The 21,598-nt window shown below is 38.0% G+C and overlaps 1 long non-coding RNA gene across 4 annotated transcripts in view; it reads right to left on the bottom strand.

The window, feature by feature from the left end:
* LOC149746837 (uncharacterized) overlaps positions 1-21,598 on the bottom strand; it is a 444,764-nt gene that overhangs the window by 371,072 nt on the left and 52,094 nt on the right. For 3 of the 4 annotated variants that reach the window (XR_016388615.1, XR_016388618.1, XR_016388616.1), the window contains exons 2-3: positions 10,573-10,749; positions 5,969-6,106 (exon numbers count right to left, since the gene is read on the bottom strand). This is a non-coding gene — a long non-coding RNA (uncharacterized LOC149746837). The remainder of the gene's footprint in view (positions 1-5,968; positions 6,107-10,572; positions 10,750-21,598) is intronic. The other variant, XR_016388617.1, reaches the window with a different exon arrangement.

Below are 21,598 nucleotides of genomic sequence, written 5' to 3'. Positions count from 1 at the left end.
GTACAACATGGGAAATATAGCCAATATTTTTAAATGGAGTGTAACCTTTTAAAATTGTATAAAAAATTAAAACAAAAACAAACCTTGACACACTCTGACCTGAGGAAGAGGAAACTGGAAAATACCTCCCTGTAATTCCCACCTTGAATTCTAAATCTGAACCTATAACAAAAAAATCCAAGTCTGCTTCCACATGGCAAACCATCACAATTTTTAAGGAACCACCATCGCCTTCTCTTCCTCAAGCCAAGCATCCTCTATCTGTTCATCCTCTGAGACTTTGATGGGGCTCCAGCTCCCTCACCATCTAGGACACTGGCCTCTACGGACAGCAAGTTTGTTCGGTTCCCCAGGAAAGTAGGGCGGGAAGTACCGGGATGTGATTCACGTGGCGGCCTATCTGCCACTCTCATTCTGGACCTTGATTTCTATTAGCTGAGGCTCAGAGGGCGCTCCAGTTTTCTGGCATCTGTGTCACGCTACTGCCTTATACTTAAAACTAGCTTCTTGATCTGCTGAAAAGCCAGAGCACTCAGCTCCATCCTTACAATGACATTTTTAAGCCTAAACTCAAAAATGTGTATTTATCCCTATTAAGTCTCACTTGATTATTAATCAGGATAAATGTGCATGCAAATGGAACCACAGCAGTACACCAAATCAGATTTTAAATTCTCTAGAGGAAATTCATTTTTTTACAGGAATCTTATGATCAAATTTTGTAAAGCAAATAACTATCCTTCGATTGATATTTTTGGTAACTATTAGCATATTATAGCTGTCTACAGCAGGAAACATATATTAAGCTTTGGATTCTACCATATTATGTTATTAAAGCAGATCTGCCTTCCTGTACTTTGATTAGGCTAATACTAAAATTAGTTTATTTTCCTTGAATGTACTGCAACCAGAAGATTAGCATGCAGAAGAGAGAGCCGGGAGGCCACAGACCCAAAAACTATGACCAGGTCTAAAATCTCCTAAAAGTGTACAGTCCTCAAAGGGCAAACCAAGAGTTAATTCTTGGCTTAAAATTTCCCTCCCATGCCTTTTATATGAATGAAATAATACTGTGAAAAAAACATTATAACTGACCCTCTCCTATTCGTTCAGTTTCCACTTAATTTGGTACCACAATTGGGTCACTGTTCTCCAGGGTTCTCTACCAGGTAAGGCCCTTAGGCTAAGCCTTCTACAGGCTGAGTCCAGTTCACCTCTCTTGCCTCATCTCTAATGACACTCCAACACTGTCACCCCTAGAGTTTCACCAGTCCACTCACCTGTACTCTCAGCTCCATCCATGTCTCAAAACCAGTCCTGACAAAGGAGGCAGTTGGTAAGGTCTTAAACCAATCCTGTGGTAAGATAACTAGTATCTCATGTGCCTGGGTGAGCCCTGGGAACCAGAACTGAGCTAATTCTACCCAACCACTGAGCACACTGTGCATGGCCTTCCTGCTCAGATTCTGACTGAGCCTTCCTGTCCCCTTACTGAGGTTGAAGCTCTTCCCTAAGCCTGGACACTTAACTGAGGCCCTGAGAACTTTCCCAGCCCATTTGCAGATCCCTGTTATTCAGTTATTACCTGGGATCCAGCCATAACTCAGAAAAACCTCCACATACCATGTACCTCCCATTAGACTTTCAATATCAGTATCACTGTCCATGGATCTCCCACCACATTGGAGACTGAGCCAAAATCTACCCTGGATCTTTCAACACCACAATTTGAACTACTGATACTAAAGAAAAACTTGAAGAAGAAATACGCGAACCCATGCGTAAAGAAAGTCACAACTCCTTTTTCTGAGGAATAAAAGACATCTCAAATAGATGAAGATACATGGCATGTTCCTGGGAATGGCAAGGAGTCAAGGCCAAGATATACCAAGAATCCAAACCTTTGGCAGCACCAATCTACGCATGGGGAGATTTTTTAATCAGCATGACTCAGGTGTGGAAGACTGATGGTTTGAATTCAGCCAGGCTTGGGATTTTGCTAAGCAGATGTGAAAGAAGAACATGGGGCAAAAGAGTTGATACTGTCAAAGAGAGACAGAAGTGATGGAACATAAAATCTAAATGGCTTGGGAAACAAATATAGAAAGTGGGTAACAGAGAAAACAAGAAGAGTCTGGAGAGCCTAATGGGACAAAGATGAATGAAACTTGCCAGAGGCTATGTCAAGAGAGCAAGGTCTGGATATAAAATTTCAGTGCTGAAGACACTGGTGATGAAAACATGCTGAGTATGCAAACAGAAGGACATGATGAAGAGGGGCTATGGTAGAAGCTATTGGAGATGAGTAACTCAAAGCCCTGAGAAGCCTGTGTCATTTGGGCGGGTGTTGAAGTCATCCAAGATACAAGACAGCCTGAGGATCCATGGAAGGACTGAAGCCAAGTGCCAAAGTGGAGCCTCTTTAGAATGGTGGGAGCATTGGCTCATTTAGGACAATAAATTAGACACAGGACAAGAAACAGAAACCTGGATTGTCTTTAACTTTTCCATTTCTAAGATTGAGAAAGGGGAGATAAGAGTTCTTGGTTTAAATGTTCCGGTTAATTTCACAAATCAAATTTAACTTCACTAAGAAAAGTTATGAAACATGGTTCCTTGGCAGTAACAGTACCAGTCAAGCGATATGGTACCACAGCATGAGATTTCAAAGATCTATATTTCAACACTAATGAAACAGAATCCATTCTAGAATTGCATTTAGCATGGCAAGAAAATGAACTCAGGGGGATTAATTATTAAAACATAAAATGTAAAAACATGCATTTGACACATATTTATTTCATTAGTTTAGAAAACTACTTACAAATCATTAAAATTCTTGATACCTATAACCAAAAAGAAAATGGTGGAAGAAAGGAAATGAGACTTATTCTAGCTAGGACAGTGGATAGGAACTAAAACAAAACTGTAGAATATTATATAAAAGTGACTGCCATGGGAAAATTCCAATCACCTGTAGCCTCCCTAGTACCAGCCATCAATTTCCTTGGAATGCCATTCCGTTTCAGTACATCAGTTCAAAGAAGATGTACTTGAAGCACTGAAGTTCTAATATCAAACCAAAAGTAAAAACTCAGTCATGTAAAAGCAAAAGGTAAAGTTCTCTTGGTCCTGATTCCTTAGATAAATAATTAAATAATAATGAAATTGGAGGGCTATTTTCATTTTAAAAATTCCAACTTGTTCAGATGAAAGTCTACTAAAAATGGCATATTAAATGACATTGCTCTGAGGCCCCAGTGCTTGATCCAAGGAAAAAGTCCTTTGCAGTTCTGGTTAAAGTAAAAGCTTCTCAACAAATAATCCCCAAGTATTTTTCTGATTATTACTCATACACTAAGTTCATAAAAACTCAGAAAACTATTAGGTTGGGGAAAGAAAAGATTGAGCAAACTATGACTGACTTTTGGGTTTTCTTATTTCTTCTACGAAGTGAAATTCTGTTCATCTTCCTCATTGATATCTCAGACCACCAGACATCCTCAAGCTCTATACCTTATGCAACATCCAACTGAGACTATGGGAGAAGAGTAACCGACATTATCCACTTCCTCTGCTAAGGTCAGACCACTGTCACCACTGACTAATTTACCATGGAGAGTGGGACTCTTCCTAACACCATACACAAAAGTAAACTCAAAATGGATTAAAGACCTAAATGTAAGGCCGGACACTATCAAACTCTTAGAGGAAAACATAGGCAGAACACTCTATGACACAAATCACAGCAAGATCTTTTCTGACCCACCTCCTAGAGAAATGGAAATAAAAACAAAAATAAACAAATGGGACCTAATGAAACGCCATAGCTTTTGCACAGCAAAGGAAACCATAAACAAAACAAAAAAACAACCCTCAGAATAGGAGAAAATATTTGCAAACGAAGCAACTGACAAGGGATTAATCTCCAAAATGTACAAACAGCTCATGCAGCTCAATATAAAAAAAAAAAACAAAAACCCAATGGAAAATGGATGGAAGACCTACATAGACATTTCTCCAAAGACATACAGATGGTTAAGAGGCACGTGAAAAGCTGCTCAGCATCACAAATTATTAGAGAAATGCAAATCAAAACTACAATGAGGTATCACCTCACACTGGTCAGAATGGCCATCATCAAAAAATCTGCAAACAATGAATTCTGGAGAGGATGTGGAGAAGAGGGAACCCTCCTACACTGTTGGTGGGAATGTAAATTGGTACAGCCACTATGGAGAACAGTATGGAGGTTCCTTAAAAAACTAAAAATAGAACTACCATATGACCCAGCAATCCCACTCCTGGGCATATACCTGGAGAAAACCATAATTCAAAGAGATACATGCAGGGCTTCCCTGGTGGTGCAGTGGTTGAGAGTCTGCCTGCGGATGCAGGGGACACAGGTTCGTGCCCCGGTCCAGGAAGATCCCACATGCTGCGGAGCAGCTGGGCCCGTGAGCCATGGCCGCTGAGCCTGTGCGTCTGGAGCCTGTGCTCCGCGACAGGAGACGCCACAACAGTGAGAGGCCCGCGTACCGCAAAAAAAAAAGATACATGCACCCCAGTGTTCATTGTAGCACTATTTACAATAGCCAGGACATGGAAACCACCTAAATGTCCATCAGCGGAGGAATGGATAAAGAAGATGTGGTATATATATATATATATATATATATATAATGGAATATTATGCAGCCATAAAAAGGAACGAAATAGTGCCATTTGCAGAAATGTGGATAGACCTAGAGACTGTCATAGGGAGTGAAGTAAGTCAGAAAGAGAAAAACAAATATTGTATAATATCGCTTATATGTGGAATCTAGAAAAATGGTACAGATGAACTTATTTGCAAAGCAGAAATAGAGACACAGATGTAGAGAACAAACTTACAGATACCAAGGTGGGGAAGAGGAGGTAGGATGAATTGGGAGATTGGGATTTACATATATACACTACTATGTATAAAATAGATAGTTAATGAGAACCTACTGTTTAGCACAGGGAACTCTACTCAGTGCTCTGTGGTGACCTAAATGGGAAGGAAATCTAAAAAAGAAGGGATATATGTATATGTATAACTGATTTACTTTGCTGTATAGCAGAAACTAACACAACATTGTAAAACAACTATACTCCAATAAAAGTTAAGTAAAAAAAACCAGTTCTGGTAGAACCAGGATTCTTGACAGGAAATTAATTTTTAACTAAACATATTTATTTTAATATTTGTCTTTCTATGCAGTTCCCTCTCTTAAACTTGGGTTGGGTTTATTACTCTTTTTCATTTGAGAATGAATTTTTATTCATCCTGCTTACATATGTTGTACATGGAGACTGAGACCTTTAATTGAAACTACAAAAACTCTAAAGATTAATAATTTCATTTTTGAGGGCTCATATACCTTAACAAGTAAGTCAACTTTTGATATTAACGTTTGAAACCGGTTTTTGTTTTTAAATTACAAGTAGTAAATTAGGCAAAATAATGAGGGAAAAAAGGAAGAAACACACACACATACAAAAACACTTTTTGTTTTATTCTTCTAAAGTGACAAAGTGACAAAGATAATATCAATCAGTTTCTGGGTAGCATATGAGTATGCCAGTATAACAGTTAAACCAGACAAGGATTCTGTAGCCTCTCTGTTTTAATTTGACAACTTAATCTCCAAGACTCAAGTCTGGAACACTTGCTAACCAAAGTATTTTATGACCTGTACCTGGAATTATTCAAAAGAAAATAATAAAACATATCATACTGAGTACTTTTTCTTTTTGGAACACCAGGGTAAAATCCTGCAAAGATTTGATTGAGCAGCAGTGTCCCTCCGGAGATAAATTTAGCAAAGATGCTTTGACCGGGAAAATCTTTTTCTCGCAAGATATGTAAAAAGAGATACAAAGCAATACGTATTCATTTGTGCTTTTCCTTCCTACGGTGACAATGTACAAAGGTTTTATCTACCTTCATTTTTGATTGCAGCTCAAATTTAAGATAAGCTCTTCCCCTTGTAGACAATCCACTTGTAGATGCTTTGGCCTTGGAGCCTGTGTTCTTCCAAGTTCTTTCTCTAAGAAGAAATTCTTTATGCTCAGAAGAAATCTGTCACAAAATAATGCATGAATGGAAAGGGTGAGTGTAACTCGGCATTTTTTCCTTTAAAATTAGTCACTTCAGAAGAAGACAGATCATTAAAATTTGCCCTAAATATCAAAGGTTCTAATTCAGCAAAATATTTTGAGATTCATGAGTGACTCAAAGTAGATAACGATTAGAGTTGAAATCAAGGAAGGACTATAAAGCATTAGCCAAAATACTGGAGACCAAAGAAGAGAGATAATGATAAATATCAGCAAAACCACTCACAAACAAGTTTTTTTACTTTATAAAAGCTTCAAATACGGCGCCATACTAATTCATTGTATTGATTAAAATGACAGTTTCTCAACATGTCAGAATAAAAATAATCAAATAGCTTTGCCTTTAAACATCTTGTATGTTGTCGAGAGGGTATTCATTTATCCTTTTCATCTTTGAAAAAGATTAGATTTTCAACCCAAGTGTGACTAGCAGACTCATAAAAATTGCTATCATATTCACTTTAAAAATATACTGCTCAACCTTTGCCAGATCCCCTGGCTTACCTTTGTTCTTACATCAATGAAGCATTTAATCTTGCCTGTCTTCTTCAACAAAACCAGTGAAATAGTCATACCATCCAGCAAGAACTGTTCTTTAGAAATATGAAGCTTTGGTGTCAGATCTTAGCCAGAATGTGTGCTCCCACACACCGCCAGAAATTTATGGTCAGCTGGATAGAATCTTTCTTCTGCAACACCATTTGCCCTTTCTCCAAGTCCAAAGCAAAGATCTTTTTGAGCAAAGTAGCTGAAAAGACAGGCTCAGGATAAAGGGCAAATACAGACTGATTTTGTATAATTGACCTTTCTTTAAGCTAGAAAGAAAATAATTTAGAATTTCTATACAAGAATCAGAGAGATGTTTTTCTTTTTGTAACTTTTTTTAAAAGTAAAAATGTACTTTTTACCCAAATTTTGAAGGAAATATTGCTAGAGTAAGACATATGAATTTAACATATTAAACTAGGTAAAATCTGAAAAATCTTTTTAGTGCAGGTGGCTTATTAATACTTCCCATGTATTACTCCTCTCACTTTTCTACCTCTCTGTCAATTTTCTACTCTACTCTCTTTTGTGTTTTCTCTTATCCCTGTCCTCAGGTTAGGGAAGTTTCCATGGTTCAACCTTCTTCCAATTTCTTGTCTCTCTCCACTTGGTATTTCATAGTTGGGTCACATCGTATAGCACTAAATACATTTTACAACAATTACCACATTTGATTCTCATAGCCATCCTATGATATAGTCCTGTATAATCGTCCGTTATACACCTGAAATCACACACCTATTAAGTGGAAATCGCATACGCATTAAGTGGTAACGTAGAAACTCACAAGAATCTTCCAATTGTCTTCACCGACTTCCAAGAGACCACACAGACCACATAGAAAAAAAAAATCTGTCTTTTTCATCAATGTGGCCTCAACAATTAGCACAGAACGAGCATATAATATAGTTATACATATACGATATATGACTATACATATTTCAGCAGTGTAATGCGCTCAATATATTAAATAAATGAATGAATGAAAGTTAGCTCTACTTCTAATCTTTGCAGGAATCTTTGTAGGAAATCTTACACTTTTCAAAGTACTTTTTAAAATATGAACCTCTCTGATGAACAAAACATTTTACGAATTAGAAAGATCAACTACTCTGGTCCCCTATTTTACTGATGAAGATATTGTGGCTCAGAAAAGCTAAAAAACTTATTCATAAGTAGCCAATAGTAGTGCCAAGCTAGAGCCTAAAGAATATCAATATGAAAAGAATTTTCAATCCCATACGAACCTGTGGGCTATTCTTTACTATAATGTTACAGTTAGGAGTTATGACTAGTTATTTTCATCGTTCTGCACAGACCCGATAGTGCATACATATCTATTTAATGTCACATGGGCTAGGCTATCGGGATAGGGAAAAAAAACTTAAATATTTTTACAAGCAGATTGCCTTTAAGCTGTGCATTGAATTAAATACAATTACTCAGTTCCTTCTACATTTTAAAATATATAATTAAAAGATCAAAATATTTTGATAACCATTTAAGCCAAGATAATAGTTCCCCATGTCTCTGTTCTGTATTAACACTCCTTTAAATAGAAAGCATTCATGAACTGAGGCATTCCTAACACATTACATGCATGCTCACACACGTGTGATGCACACACACTGTTTCTTGCAATATTCATCACGATTCACTACCTTGCCTTTTGGCCCTCCAGATGGCCCATTGGTTCTATTCAAACTGAACTCTGAGATTCCTCTTTCCTAATTGCTGGCTTCCAGAAGGAGCCCTTTGTGGCAGCTATTCCCCCCAGTCAACTGCAACATTCCATTGCTTGAGCCTAAGTTTCAACACAGTCTTCAGGCTCTTCCTCTGCCTACCTAGTTCATAGCCACAACCAATCCTTGATTATCTATGCAGAAAGGGGGGAGGGGTAACAATAATTTAAAATATCATCATCAAAGGAAAATTATTTGAAAGAACAAAAACTATCATACCAGCTCAGACCCGTGATCTCAGTTTTTTTGGTCTCTGAAAGCAGCACCTAGACTTGTGGAAGAATTTGGTTATCAAGATGAAGCGTATATTTCTTATTAGTCATATATTCACTCATTTATTCATTCAGTAATTTTAATAAATAGTGTAGGATATATAAGACCTCAATTAAGTGCCTGGGGGATGAAATTAGGGGAGAGAGAAAGAAAGGAAAAAATAAAAGGAAGGAAAAAGAGAGAGAAAGAGAAAGGAAGGAAAGAAGGAAGGAGGGAAGGCATGCAAATCATTATTTCAAAGCACTTAAATCCTAAATGGAGACCTCCAGCTAACATTTCTGTGATGTGATTTTTTTCTCTCAGCCTCTGTGCTTCTCCACTCTCTCCCCCTACCTAGTTAATGCTGATTCGTCTGTCACAACCAACATCCAATTTTGCCCAGTAGAAACTTTCCCTAAACCTACCTCCCAACCACAGTAGTTGCCCCTCTGATTTTGCCTTCCTCTCCCATCTATTATCACATTAGATCTAATTTTATATTTTAAATATATTGTTTTATTTTAATTATATTTAAAATATATTTAACATAGGCATTAACTAAGACATTGTATTTAATCATATTCCATTATTATACTTAATAAATATAGTATTATAGATTTCAATTATTTACTGTCTCCCCAGAAGCCTATACCATGCCAACCACTTAAGAGGTCTCCAATAAATATTCCTGAATAAAGAAATGAGTTAGTAAATGATAGATATAAGACAAAATGATGTAAGCTCTTAGTGGTTAAAAATGCAAGTTTTGAGTCAAATTTCTGGGTTCAAATCCTTCTTCAAATCCTTACTAGCTGAAAAAACTTGAGAGCCGTGCAGAGATTAAAGTTCCTCAAGCAAGAGGAGATTTTTAGTAAGGATTTTGGGAGGGTTGATTTTATGCGTCAGCTTACCTAGTCTATGGTACCCAATTGTTTGGTCAAACACTAGGCTACATGTTGCAGTGAAGGTATTTTTTTACATGTTATTAACAATTAAATCAGTAGACTTTGAGTAAAGCAGTTTACTCTCCATAGTGTGGGTGTGACTCATCCAATCAGCTGAAGACCTTAGAAGACTGAGGTTCCTCAAAGAGGAAGAAATTCTCCCCCAAATTGCGACATAGAAACCCTGCCTGAGTTTCCAACTTGATGCTCTGAGGCATTCAGACTCAAGACTGCAGCATCAACTCTTACCTGAATTTCGGATCTCAGATTTTCCAGTTCCCACAATCACACGACCCAATTCCTAAAAATAAACCTATTTCTCTCTCTCTCTCTTTCTTTCTCTCCCTCCTTCCCTCCCTCATTCTCGCTCTCTCTCTATATATACACACATATATGATACAGAATAGTATGCAATATAATAATATATAAATATATATTATATATTTTACACATATAAATATATATAAATTACATATATGTATATCTATATATACTATATAGATATACATACAATATATAAATTATACATGTTTATTTACTCTATATTATACATACATAATAATTAAATATTTATATATTATATATAATATGTTTTCTAGAGAAACAGCATACGTATATATATTATATATATATATTATATATATACGTATACTGTTTCTCTAGAAAACCCTGCCTAATACAGATCTATACTAGGTAACCCAAGAGAAGCCAACAGCTCTGTCTCACACAGCAAAGGAAAGACAGAATCAGGCTTCTGGGACCAGGGCCATTTAGATGCCCAGTTACCGAGGGCCTCAGGAGCCGGAATTTGTACTTCTCATTCTATGGCTTTGCCATCAATGTGGCTCTGCTACTCCTTCCTGTGTCTATCATTCTCCAGTAGCTAGAGACTGACTCTTCATATGCTGATCTGTTTACCTGTTCCCTGCCTTGTATCTTCTTACCTGCTTACGCATAGTTTCTGTCTTTTCATCTTCCTCATCACTTCTGCTTCCTCATGACTGGTTTGTCGTGATCCTCATGGTGCCAACGCTACTCCATCGCTTTTCTGTAAGCAGTCTTCTACTTTCAGCTCCCATGGCTGGCCTCTTCTCTATCATTACGACTCACAGATCACACTCCTGACAGAGAGAACTGAGTCAGCACAGCTCATCTTTTGGAGCCAGCTGATGGTATAGGGCTCTGGATAGCCTGGGAATCAGCTGCCTTTGGAGCAGGTACCCATCTCTGGAACAATGAACCACAACCGGGGACCAGAGTCATGGGATACCTAGCATGGCCACCTGAGACTGTTTCTTCCCATAAAAAAAATTTCCCTCGGAAGACCCTTAAAGAAAAATAGAACTACCACACGATCCAGCAATTTCACTTCTGGGAACATACCCAGAGAAAATGAACACACTAACTTGAGAAGATATCTGCACCCCCATGTTCACAGCAACATAATTCACTATAGCCAAAGCCTGGAAACAAAGTGTCCATCAATGGATGGATGGATAAAGAAGTAATAAATGGAATATTATTCTGCTACAAAAACAAGGAAATCCTGTCATTTGCCACAACATGGACGGACCTGGTGGGCATTATGCTGAATGAGGGAAGTCAGACAGAGAAAGACACGTGCCATATGATCTCACTTACCTGGGGGATCGAAAAGAAAAAAGGTCAAATTCACAGAAAAAGAGATCAGACGCTTGTGTTTACCAGAGGCAGAGGGCGGGGGAGGGGAAATTGGAGGACGGGTGGAAGAAACGTACAAGCTTCCACTTACAAAACAGGGAAGTACTAGAGATGTAATGTACAATACGAAGACTGTAGTTAACACTGCTGTATGATATACAGGAAAACTGTTACGAGAGTAAATCCTGAGAGTCCTCATTGCTAGGAAAATATTTTTTCCTTTCTTTTCTTTTTATTGTATCTATATGAGAAGACGGATATTAACTCAACCGACTGTGATAATCATTTTATAATATATGTAAATCAAAGCATGTTGCTGTATGTCTTAAACGTATACAGTGATGTATTTCAATTAGTTGTCAGTAAAACTGGGTGGCGGGGAAGAACGTGTAACTTCAGGAACGGCAAAGACGTAACACACTGAATCATTATGATGCATCTGGATGGGCTGAAGTATTAGGTGTAGGATGGCTGTCCTGAGAGATATGTCACATAGGCTTTCTCTTCTGTAGACAATTTGGCTTTTAAATCATTAGGACTCGATGCTCCCTGGTAGTCTAGGGGTTAGGATTTGGTGTTCTCATTAGGACTCTACTGCTTTGGAAAACAGTTTGTCTATTCCTTGAAATGTTAAACATAGTGTCACCATAGAAGCCCATAATCCACTCCTAGATATACACCCAAGGGAATTAAAACAGCTTTCCATATCAAACCTGTATATGAATGTTCAAAGCAACATTATTCGTAATAGCCAAAAAATCGAAAGAATCCAAATGTCCATCAGCTGATGAATGAAAAACTACAATGTGGCATATCTACACAATGGAATATTATCCAGCAATAATAAGGAATGAAGTGCTGACACAGGCTATAATGCTGATGAACTCTTAAAACTTACGCTAAGTGAAAGAAGTCACTCACAAAAGACCACATACTGTATGATTCCACGTATGTGAAACCCCCAAAATAGGTAGAACTGTCATGACAGAAAATAGATTACTGGTTCCTACTACTGGGAGTGATATGACGAGGAGAAATGGGAATTAACTACTTATGGGTACAAGGTTTCTTTTGTGGATGATGAAAATGTTCTAAAATTGATTGTGGTAATGGTTGCCCAACTGTGAATAAACAAAATCCATTGAATTTTACAATATAAATTGGCGAATTGCATAGCATGCAAATTACATCTTAATAAAGTTGTTTAAAAAAGTGTTAAGGAAGGACCTGTGAGTACATGATGACATGTCTACAAAACAGGAAAATGGCATCGGCAGAAAAGGGACCAGCCATGGGATCATGACGAGGGTGGGCGCTCTCTCTGCCCAGCCCTGCGGAGGGAGCATTTGCACCGTCAACGGCTGCAGCGCAGACCGCTTCTGACCTGTACTCAGTCACTACCAGGGACAAAGAAGGCTTGGAAGTTGCATTGGTTACAAAATTGAGTCAGAGGTGATGACATTATTCATAGTGTTGTTACGAATAGTATAAGCAGTACTCACAGTATTCATAGTACTATCGTGAGCCCTATTCTTTTATTCCTGCATTAGACTGGGGAGCCTTCAGAAATATTTATAATCTTTGAGGGAGAAGGGGTTTGACCAGGAATAGCCCAAATTCCAGTGCAATATTCAGCTACACCACAGACTAGCTGCCCGCTGTTGATTTCAACTCCTTGATATTGTGGGAAATTGCAGTGAGACTTTGAAATGATCTCAGATCAATGTGGGCCCTTAAAGATCACTCCAAGCTTGGGAAGTATTGCTGAACTGAACTGCAACAAGGGCATCACTGAATAGACAGAGCGTAGAGCCATTGGGCTGGTGTGAAGCTGTACTGCTCAATACAGTAGCTGCTCGCTCTAAGTGGCTATTTACATTTAAATGAACTTCAACTTTAAATTTAGTTTTCAGTCATATTAGCCACATTTCAAATACTCAATAGCCACATATAGAAAATGGCTATTAGGGCTTCTCTGGTGGCGCAGTGGTTGAGAGTCCGCCTACCGATGCAGGGGACACGGGTTCGTGCCCCGGTCCGGGAAGATCCCACATGCCGCAGAGCGGCTGGGCCCGTGAGCCATGGCCGCTGAGCCTGCGCGTCCGGAGCCTGTGCTCCGCAATGGGAGAGGCCACAACAGTGAGGCCCGTGTACCGCAAAAAAAAGAAAGAAAAAAAGAAAATGGCTATTATATTGGACAGCCCAGATATAGAACATTTCCATCATCACAGAAAGGTCTGTTACACAATGCCATTTGACATGCTCACTTGACGTTCAGGATGAAAGGAATGAACACAGTCTTACTAGAGATTTCCTTACAGAAAAATGACCTTAAGATTTCTAGGAAGATACCTGTGAAGAGAGTTCCAAGAAAAAGAATGTTTGAGTCCCTTGCCTCTGATACTGAATTTTTAAAGATCGACCCATTTCCTGGAAAGTAAAGTGAATACACTGTGAAATACGGCCAAACCCCAGAGCATGAAATCACCTTTGCAGTGCCAAATGCAGCCCCATTATATCATGAGAAATGTATGCCCAGATATTGGAGCACAAGTTGGGTGTGTAATTCAGCAAAGCCTTTATGGAAGCCACAAAAATCAGAAAATTGGGGATTTTCAAGAGAAATCCTATACGAGTCTCTGAGAAAGAGTCCTGAAAGCTGACCAAAACAAACAGCTATGATGAACAATGGCAAGTTTGAGGAAGGAAAACCATGGAGCTCAATAGAGTTTCATGAACCCTTCTCTCCAGGGCAGCCATTCTTGCACATGGTTCCTACCCAGCTGTCGGGAGTGCTGAGAAGCTTAATCATTCAAGCAGAACAAAGAAAAAAGGCTAGAAATATTACAGGAAACAGCATAAAGAAGAGGACTTAATGAGTAACTGGAAGTTGGAGAGTGTCTGGGCCTACAGTGTTAACACTGACAAGTACAACAAGAACAGTTACCCTAGGGCTGCCTCCACCAGGTTGGGAGACAACAGAAGGAGATGGGGCTCCACAGTTCCTCACATATTTTTTGTTGTTTATTCAACATTACTATGAATCATCTCCTTTTACTTTTTAACCCTCTCATAATGGGAAAACAATTAATATCACTATAGCCTCTTGGAATATTTATTATAACCTTTTCATTGTAATATTTATCGGTCAAGTTCTTTTAACCAGTTGGGTTGGAAACTGGGTTGCCAGTGGTAGAGCCTATAATTAGTGTGTTCATACATCCTGTTGCTTCGATGGCTCTGGTTTATGTTGTTGTTCAGAAGTAATTATTAACAGAGTCCCCTTTCACTCACGGAAGTCCTAGTTTGGACAATAAATATATGGTTCCTTACCCATAATGCTATTCTCTAAATGTGTTCCAACATGCCAAAGGCAAAATGTGTTGTTTTTCAGTGGCTGGTGGTTTTAGTGCCACTTTCCATTTCAGCAAATGTCACCTTGGGTGGAACACATTACTTCACCAAGTTGGTATTGCTGACCATTTTCAAAACTATTTCATTCTGATGCCTTTTTTAACCTCCCTGTACTTCTCAAATTCAATTTTAGTGTCAATTTTGTTTAGCACAGTCTTCTTCCTGTCCTTCACTCTTCAAGAAATTTTTCCTTTGGCTTTCTAGTTTCTTAACTCTGTTGTCTATTTTTCTACATTTACTGTAATGTGTGCCTTCTATTTGTGGTTTCCTTTCTTCCCACATTCAATCTGTCTGTCATGTTTTAAATGACTATCTTTTTAATAAATGATAGCATTTCACAAGCATCCACTGGTAGAAGGTGCAATACCTGATAACTAAACTTTTTATTCTACCTCAACTATATGATATGGAACTTTAGTCTGAGAGGTTAAAATTTCTAGTTCCTTTAAAACTGTCTGAAAAGCTGTAGTCTGCTGGTAAATGTTTACCAACCAGTTTGGCGGGGGCGGGGAGGGGAGCATGTGGAATGTCCTGATTTGTAGCATTGCTGATTTCTATGGTGTAAACACCCACACCACAGACAACTTCAAGCTACCAACATGACCTCAACCAATCTGTGAAAATTTAATAATTGTTCCAGATGAGCCAATATGAGCCAGCTCCAGAAGACCACAGCAAAACCCTTTGTAGAGATACAGAAATTAAAGTTCCGGGGGGGTCGGGTGGTGGGGAATCACATAAAAAAAAATCATTCTAATTATTTGAATTTTGTGTTATCATTAAAGGAGAAAAACATACACTGAAAAAACAGATTGAAATCAGCTTATATATGAAAAAATAACACTTAAGTTTCCATTTGGTAACTAAAAATTCAGTAGGAGCTATTTCTGGGACATAAAAGTGCCAGGTAAACTAACTTGATTCTATCCTCCCAAAGATTATTCTCAAACCCCCAGAACATTATTATAGAGTTAGAACTCCAGGTTACATGACTGCCACACTATAGCAAATCCATGGGTCAGAAAACTTCTACAAGCTGGAACTGAGCCTCAGGGCAGAAAGTGAAAAAGTCAGATACTATTAGAGCTAAGGTCACTTGACTAGCTATGGAAAATCCTTTGGCATTCAGCAAGGTTCTAAGATTGTCTTTCCTCTGTTCTGAGAGATTCCAGAAGGCCTAAAGGTTACATTTGGTATCAGCGCTTTTTTACAGATCTAAGCATTATTTTTATTCAAAGCCAATGTATAGCTTTGTTTAGTCTTGATGGCATAATACATAATAGAAACTAAAATAGGTTAGAGGTGGGGAAAGCCCTTTGAGGAATAAGTAGTCTAAGCACCACTCACATCAATTCAAATGCTTTCATCAGATGTAAGAGAATATGCACAGAATGCACTAGCTAGAGACACCCAGTGAAGGTGTCTAGAGAACATTCTGTAGCCAACACAATGTTACCTCTGAACTTGAAATATTTGGCCTGAAGGAAAAACATAAAGGCTGAAGATTTACTGACCCCAAATTTATTAAGATAAATGTCTTTGAACACATCAGCCATAAATCATTTTAGATTCTTTTAAAACTCATATGCTAAACTTTATAGAGAGCAGATTAAAAATAAAATAGGTTCTGTTTAGACTTGTAAATGATGCATCATTTCTAGAAAGGCTCATATTTTTTGTTAGACATTGTGCTAAAACCTCTCCACAAATTATTTTATTTAACCTATTATAAACCCCAGGAAGTAGATACTATGATCCTCATTTTACGATTAGGAAACTAAGACTTGGGTCAGTCACTTACCCAAAGTCACATACCTAGAAAATGGCAGAATCTGAGTTAAAACTCAAGCATGACCCAGAGCACCTACATTTAACCAAATTGCTGCCCTGACAAAAGCCTTAAAATTATCTTACACCTTTTGAACCGCTCATCCCACTGTTACAAACCTATCCCAAGATAATAAGTCATAGGCAGGCACAATGTAGCAAACAAAAGGTGGAAACAATGTAAATGTTCATTAACTGAAGAATGTTAAATGACCTATTCAAACAATAGAATATTTTTCAGTCAAAAAATTATATTCATCAAGAGCATTTCATGAGATGAGAAACTCGTCATATAATATTAAGGAAAAAAGCAAGTTATAAAGCAAGATAGTATTTCACTATACAAAATAAATACAAATGTGGATGGAGAGCTAAAAGGAAAACAGCAATATATCTCTGATGATCTCTGTGGATTAGGGTTATATATTTTTTTACTTTTCCTTCAGTATCTTTTTATTTTTTTATGATGAATACATAGCATTTTTACCATGAGAAAAGAGTCATTTCTAAATTCAACAAAAGCATATACATAGTTCTTATTGTCACATCCGACAAAGGAAATGTTGGCACTAAGGAGGGTCAAAGAAAAGTAACTAGAATGGTCAGAGGAATGGATAATAAACTAACATTATCAGATCTGGGAATTATTCAAAAACTCCTGAAATGCGTAGGTGGGGAATGGCACAGCCAACACAGTCCTGGCTGGGGAGCATAATGAATAGGATTCCCAGCCAGGAACAGGACAGAGACCCAGGCCAGCTCCATTGTCTCTCATCTACCTCATAACCAAGACCCTTGGACAATTTGCCTTCCCTCCCTACCTCTACCCTCTCATCCCCCACTTACTTTTTAACTCACCATAACCGGGTCTCTTCCACCTAATTTCCTCTGCCAACTCCACAGCGATTGCTCTCACCACCATCATCAATGTTCTCTTTGTTGTGAAATCCAATAGTCCCATTCAATCCTTGTCTTATATGAATGACCTCTCAGTCACAAATGACCCAACTGACTCCTTCCTTGAACATCTCTTTCCTTGAATCCTGTGACAGATACCCTGCTGGTTGTCTCCTCAGTAGACATTACCCCAGTTTCCATGAACACACCCCTACTTCTTTGCTAGCACATTGCCAGCTGTGTTCAGGTGTGGGCAGCAGTATGCTCAGAGGAAGTAATCCCCTATCCTAGCCCCAAGAGATGAACCGTGTTGGCCTAGACCAATCAAGGGAATCTCATTCCCCTTTGCTGTAATTGGTTTAGGAGTTGGTCCTGGCCAATGGAACCTGAGGATGTGTTCCTCCTGATGTATAATTCTTGTCTTTAAATTCAGTTTTTGCCAATTGGCCCTGTGACAGCCTTCTTTGTGACCATGAGGGGAAAACCAGGAGAATCACCAGAAGCCAATGTAAAGCTTGGACACTGAAGAAATACTGAATTAATCAACCCTGGAACTACCTACCTCCAGACTATTATGTGAGATAATAAGCCCCTATTGTTTAAGCCACTCTTAGCTAGATGTTCAGTCCCTTGCAGGCAAAGGATCCTAGTTGTTATTGATATACTTCTTTCCTGGCCTCCCTTCTACATTCTGCCTACTCTACAGGCCTTCTCCTCAACTCTACCACCTCCTGCAGGTTAATGTTCTGGAAAGCCTCACCTCTGGCCTACTTCTCTTCTTATTCCATTTACTTTCTCTTCGAGCTTTCTCTCCTCTGCTTGGATGATTTCACCTACATGTATTTATTTGCAGTTTACATAAATATTATTGAAGGACTAGTATGAGCCAGATCCTGTTCCATTTTCTATGATCTGGGAACTTGCTGATGAATAAGACCACTGGGGTCCCTGGACAAGGTGGGGGGGTAAAGGAGGAGGGGAGGGGAGAGGAGAAGTTGAGGTTGAGGATATTTTCATGAGACCTACTGTACAACATTGTATCTATCATTAACAATTCAATATTGTACACTTAAAAATTTGCGAAGAGGATAGATCTCATGCTAAGTGTTCTTACCACAAAAAAGGAGGGTGGCAGCAGAAGGAAACTTTTAGAGGTAATGGATATTTTATTGCCTTAATTGTGGTGATGTTTTCACAGGTATATGCATATCTCCAAAATCAGCAAATTGTATACATTAAATATGTCCAGTTATTTTTGTATATCAATTATATCCCAATAAAGCTGTTTAAAAAATTTTAAAAATACAAAAAAAAATGGTCTTTTTGTGAAGATGTTCAAGTCTTTTGCCTCTTTTTCTACAGGACTGCCTTTTTTATATTGATTCTAAGCAGTTTTTATTCTAAACATTACTCCTCTTTTTCTATTCTCTAAGTTTGTGTAGTATTGTATAGTTGTTTCTTGAAGATTTTGTAAAACTTCTGGTAAAGTTATCTGGACCTTAAATGCTCTCTGTAGGATGGCTTTTTATTTCTTCTTGAGTCAGTTTTTGGAAGTTCTATTTTTCTAGAAATTTATTTATATTTTCAAATGCATTAGCATAAAGTTTTCTGAAATATAAATTTAGGGCTAAAAATTCTCCTCTGTGTACAGTTTTGGTTGCACCCCATCAGTTTTTATACATAGTATCTTTTTTTAGGTGTGATTCTAAATATTTTCTAATTTCTATTATGATTTATTCTTGGACCCATGGGTTATTTAGAACCTTGTTTCTTAATTTTAACATATATTTATTTTTTTCTACTTATCTTTTTTTTTAGTGACTTTTAACCTAACTGCATTTGTGGTCAGAAAACATGTTGTGTATGATTTTACTATTTTAAATTTGTTTAGACTTCCATTATGGCACAGGATACATCAATTTTTATAAATGATCCATCTGTTCTTAAAAAGAAATGTATTCTTCACTTCCTGGATGTAATATATGTGACCATTAGATCAAACTTGTTAATATGCTGCTCACAATTTTCTCTCTCCTTACTGATTCTGTTGTTAACTAGTCCTGTTACTTAGTTACCTAGTTCTGTTGTTAACTACTTCTGTTACATCTGCCACTATGATTGTAAAGTTATTTCTCTTCACAATTCTGTTGATTTTGCTTTATACATTTGAAACTGTATTGTTTGGAGCATACAACTTTAATACTGCTACATCATTCAAAGTCACTGAGCATGTTATCTTTATCTCTAGTGATGCTTTTTTGCCTTAAAAGTCTATTTTTTAATAAATTAATACAGCTAGCTTTAACTTCCAAAATAAGATTCACTTCTCATAAGAAAAAAGAAACAGAACTAGCATTTCTGGAATTATGGTTTGTGGTTTTGAATATCATTGGTTTGCCATGGTAAACACTGTTCTTTCTCTGACAACCAGTTCTTGTTTTTACCGAGCTCAGGGGCTCTGTTAGAAAAACACATATGGGTGGGTGGATGCCAGGGCAGGAAGAGGGAAGATGTGGGCAAGACAGGTAGACGTGGGTAAGCAATGCTAAGTGTAGAGTGGGTGTCACAAATCCAAATGTCTACAAGGGCCAAACAGCTAATTTAGGCAATTACACAAGGCAGGGGAGAACCGTCTGATCTGGGGATCACTTGCCCTTCCAAAGGCAGCTATTTGTCATCCATTGATCCTTACCCTGTTCAGATGTTGCCAGACCTTTCTAGCAGAAACCTGAATCTAAATCTATTGAATTTGAAAGTTTTGCAGCTAATTCATTTTTTAAATTTTATGCAAGTCAAATAAATCATGTCTGTTATCTACATCTGCAAATCCTTGCTTCCACTGGCAAATCCTGGAAGAGACTGCACTTAGGAGGAAGAGAACAAGTAGAGAAGGCCTTTCCCAGCCCTGCTTATCCTCCCAAATGGGCTAACCCACTCCTCTTTACACAGAGAAATTCCTCCTGGGAAATGCAAACTTAATTCATGTTCTAGGTCTTCAGAAATGTGTTTTTGAGATCTTTGGCCTCATTGACTGCCACAAGCAGCATGATACGCTGGTCATCCCTAGAGACAGAATCGGAAAATAGTGAGAAGCAAAAGTGGGGCTCACACATGAAGGGATACCAAAAAGTTGCTACCAAAACAAAATTCAAAACTTTGTCCAGGGCCCCTGTTAGCAGCCCTATGCCAATGTCCACATTTGAACTAGTCCAGTCTGAGAAATACGGAAAAAAGGAGGAAGGAAAAGACAAGATGTCCCCTCAAAAATATATAATATATATATATATATACACACACACATATATACACATATACATATATAGGTATGTGCAGGCGTATGCACATCCAAAGTCCTTTATTCTTCCACTCATTTGTTATTTCAAAATAATAAAATAAATTATTTCAAAATAATAAAATATCTCCAGGGAACCAGTGGAATTTAGACCACCACCCAGAGGAGGTGCTTCGATGACTGGCTGAATAAGGTGCTCTTTATAAAAAGATAGAAAGAGAGAAAGAAAAAGACTGAGTCCCTACTACTTACAAATCACGTTTAGATGTTTTTACATACATTATTTTATGTAATACTTGAAACAAAACTGTGCAGTACTTCCGTTTTATAGTGAGAAAACTGAAGCACAAAAGAGATAACTTACCAAGGTCACAGAGTTAATAAGTGTTAGGATTCAAAACCAGGTCTCCTGTGTGGAAATCCTGTTTTCTACTCTATCACACCTTCTTTAGCTGACAATCAGGCGAGAATCTCAGCTCCAGCAGCCTGATTCCTAGATCAGCAAGACTTCTGATAAAGTGTGGGAGCTGGGAGGTGCCAGTGTTGAGGACTCAAAACTGTGAAATCAGACTTGAGTAGCGGGACTCAGTGTGTAGCAAAGGCAGGACCATTGGATGGTTGCAAGGAAACACTTAAGTCTGAGTTTTAAAACACTTTTATTTCTCACCCTCCCCAAACCGAATCCCCCTTCCCTTCCCTCCACACAAACTTATCCAAACATAAAAGACATTTTACTCCAGATTCAAAAAACTACTTTTCTATTTTTTTGATCCCCTTACACAACTCAACTAATCACTTAGTGATCAACTAATCACTTAGCAAATTTCAACTTTAGATGATACCATTTCACTACCCACCTT

This window comes from Delphinapterus leucas, chromosome 18 (genome assembly GCF_059928025.1).
Source record: "Delphinapterus leucas isolate spDelLeu-1000000601 "Yukka" chromosome 18, BTC_Dleu_Yukka2, whole genome shotgun sequence".
NCBI classification, from domain to species: Eukaryota; Metazoa; Chordata; class Mammalia; order Artiodactyla; family Monodontidae; genus Delphinapterus; species Delphinapterus leucas.
This window is presented reverse-complemented; position numbering and strand designations above follow the sequence as displayed.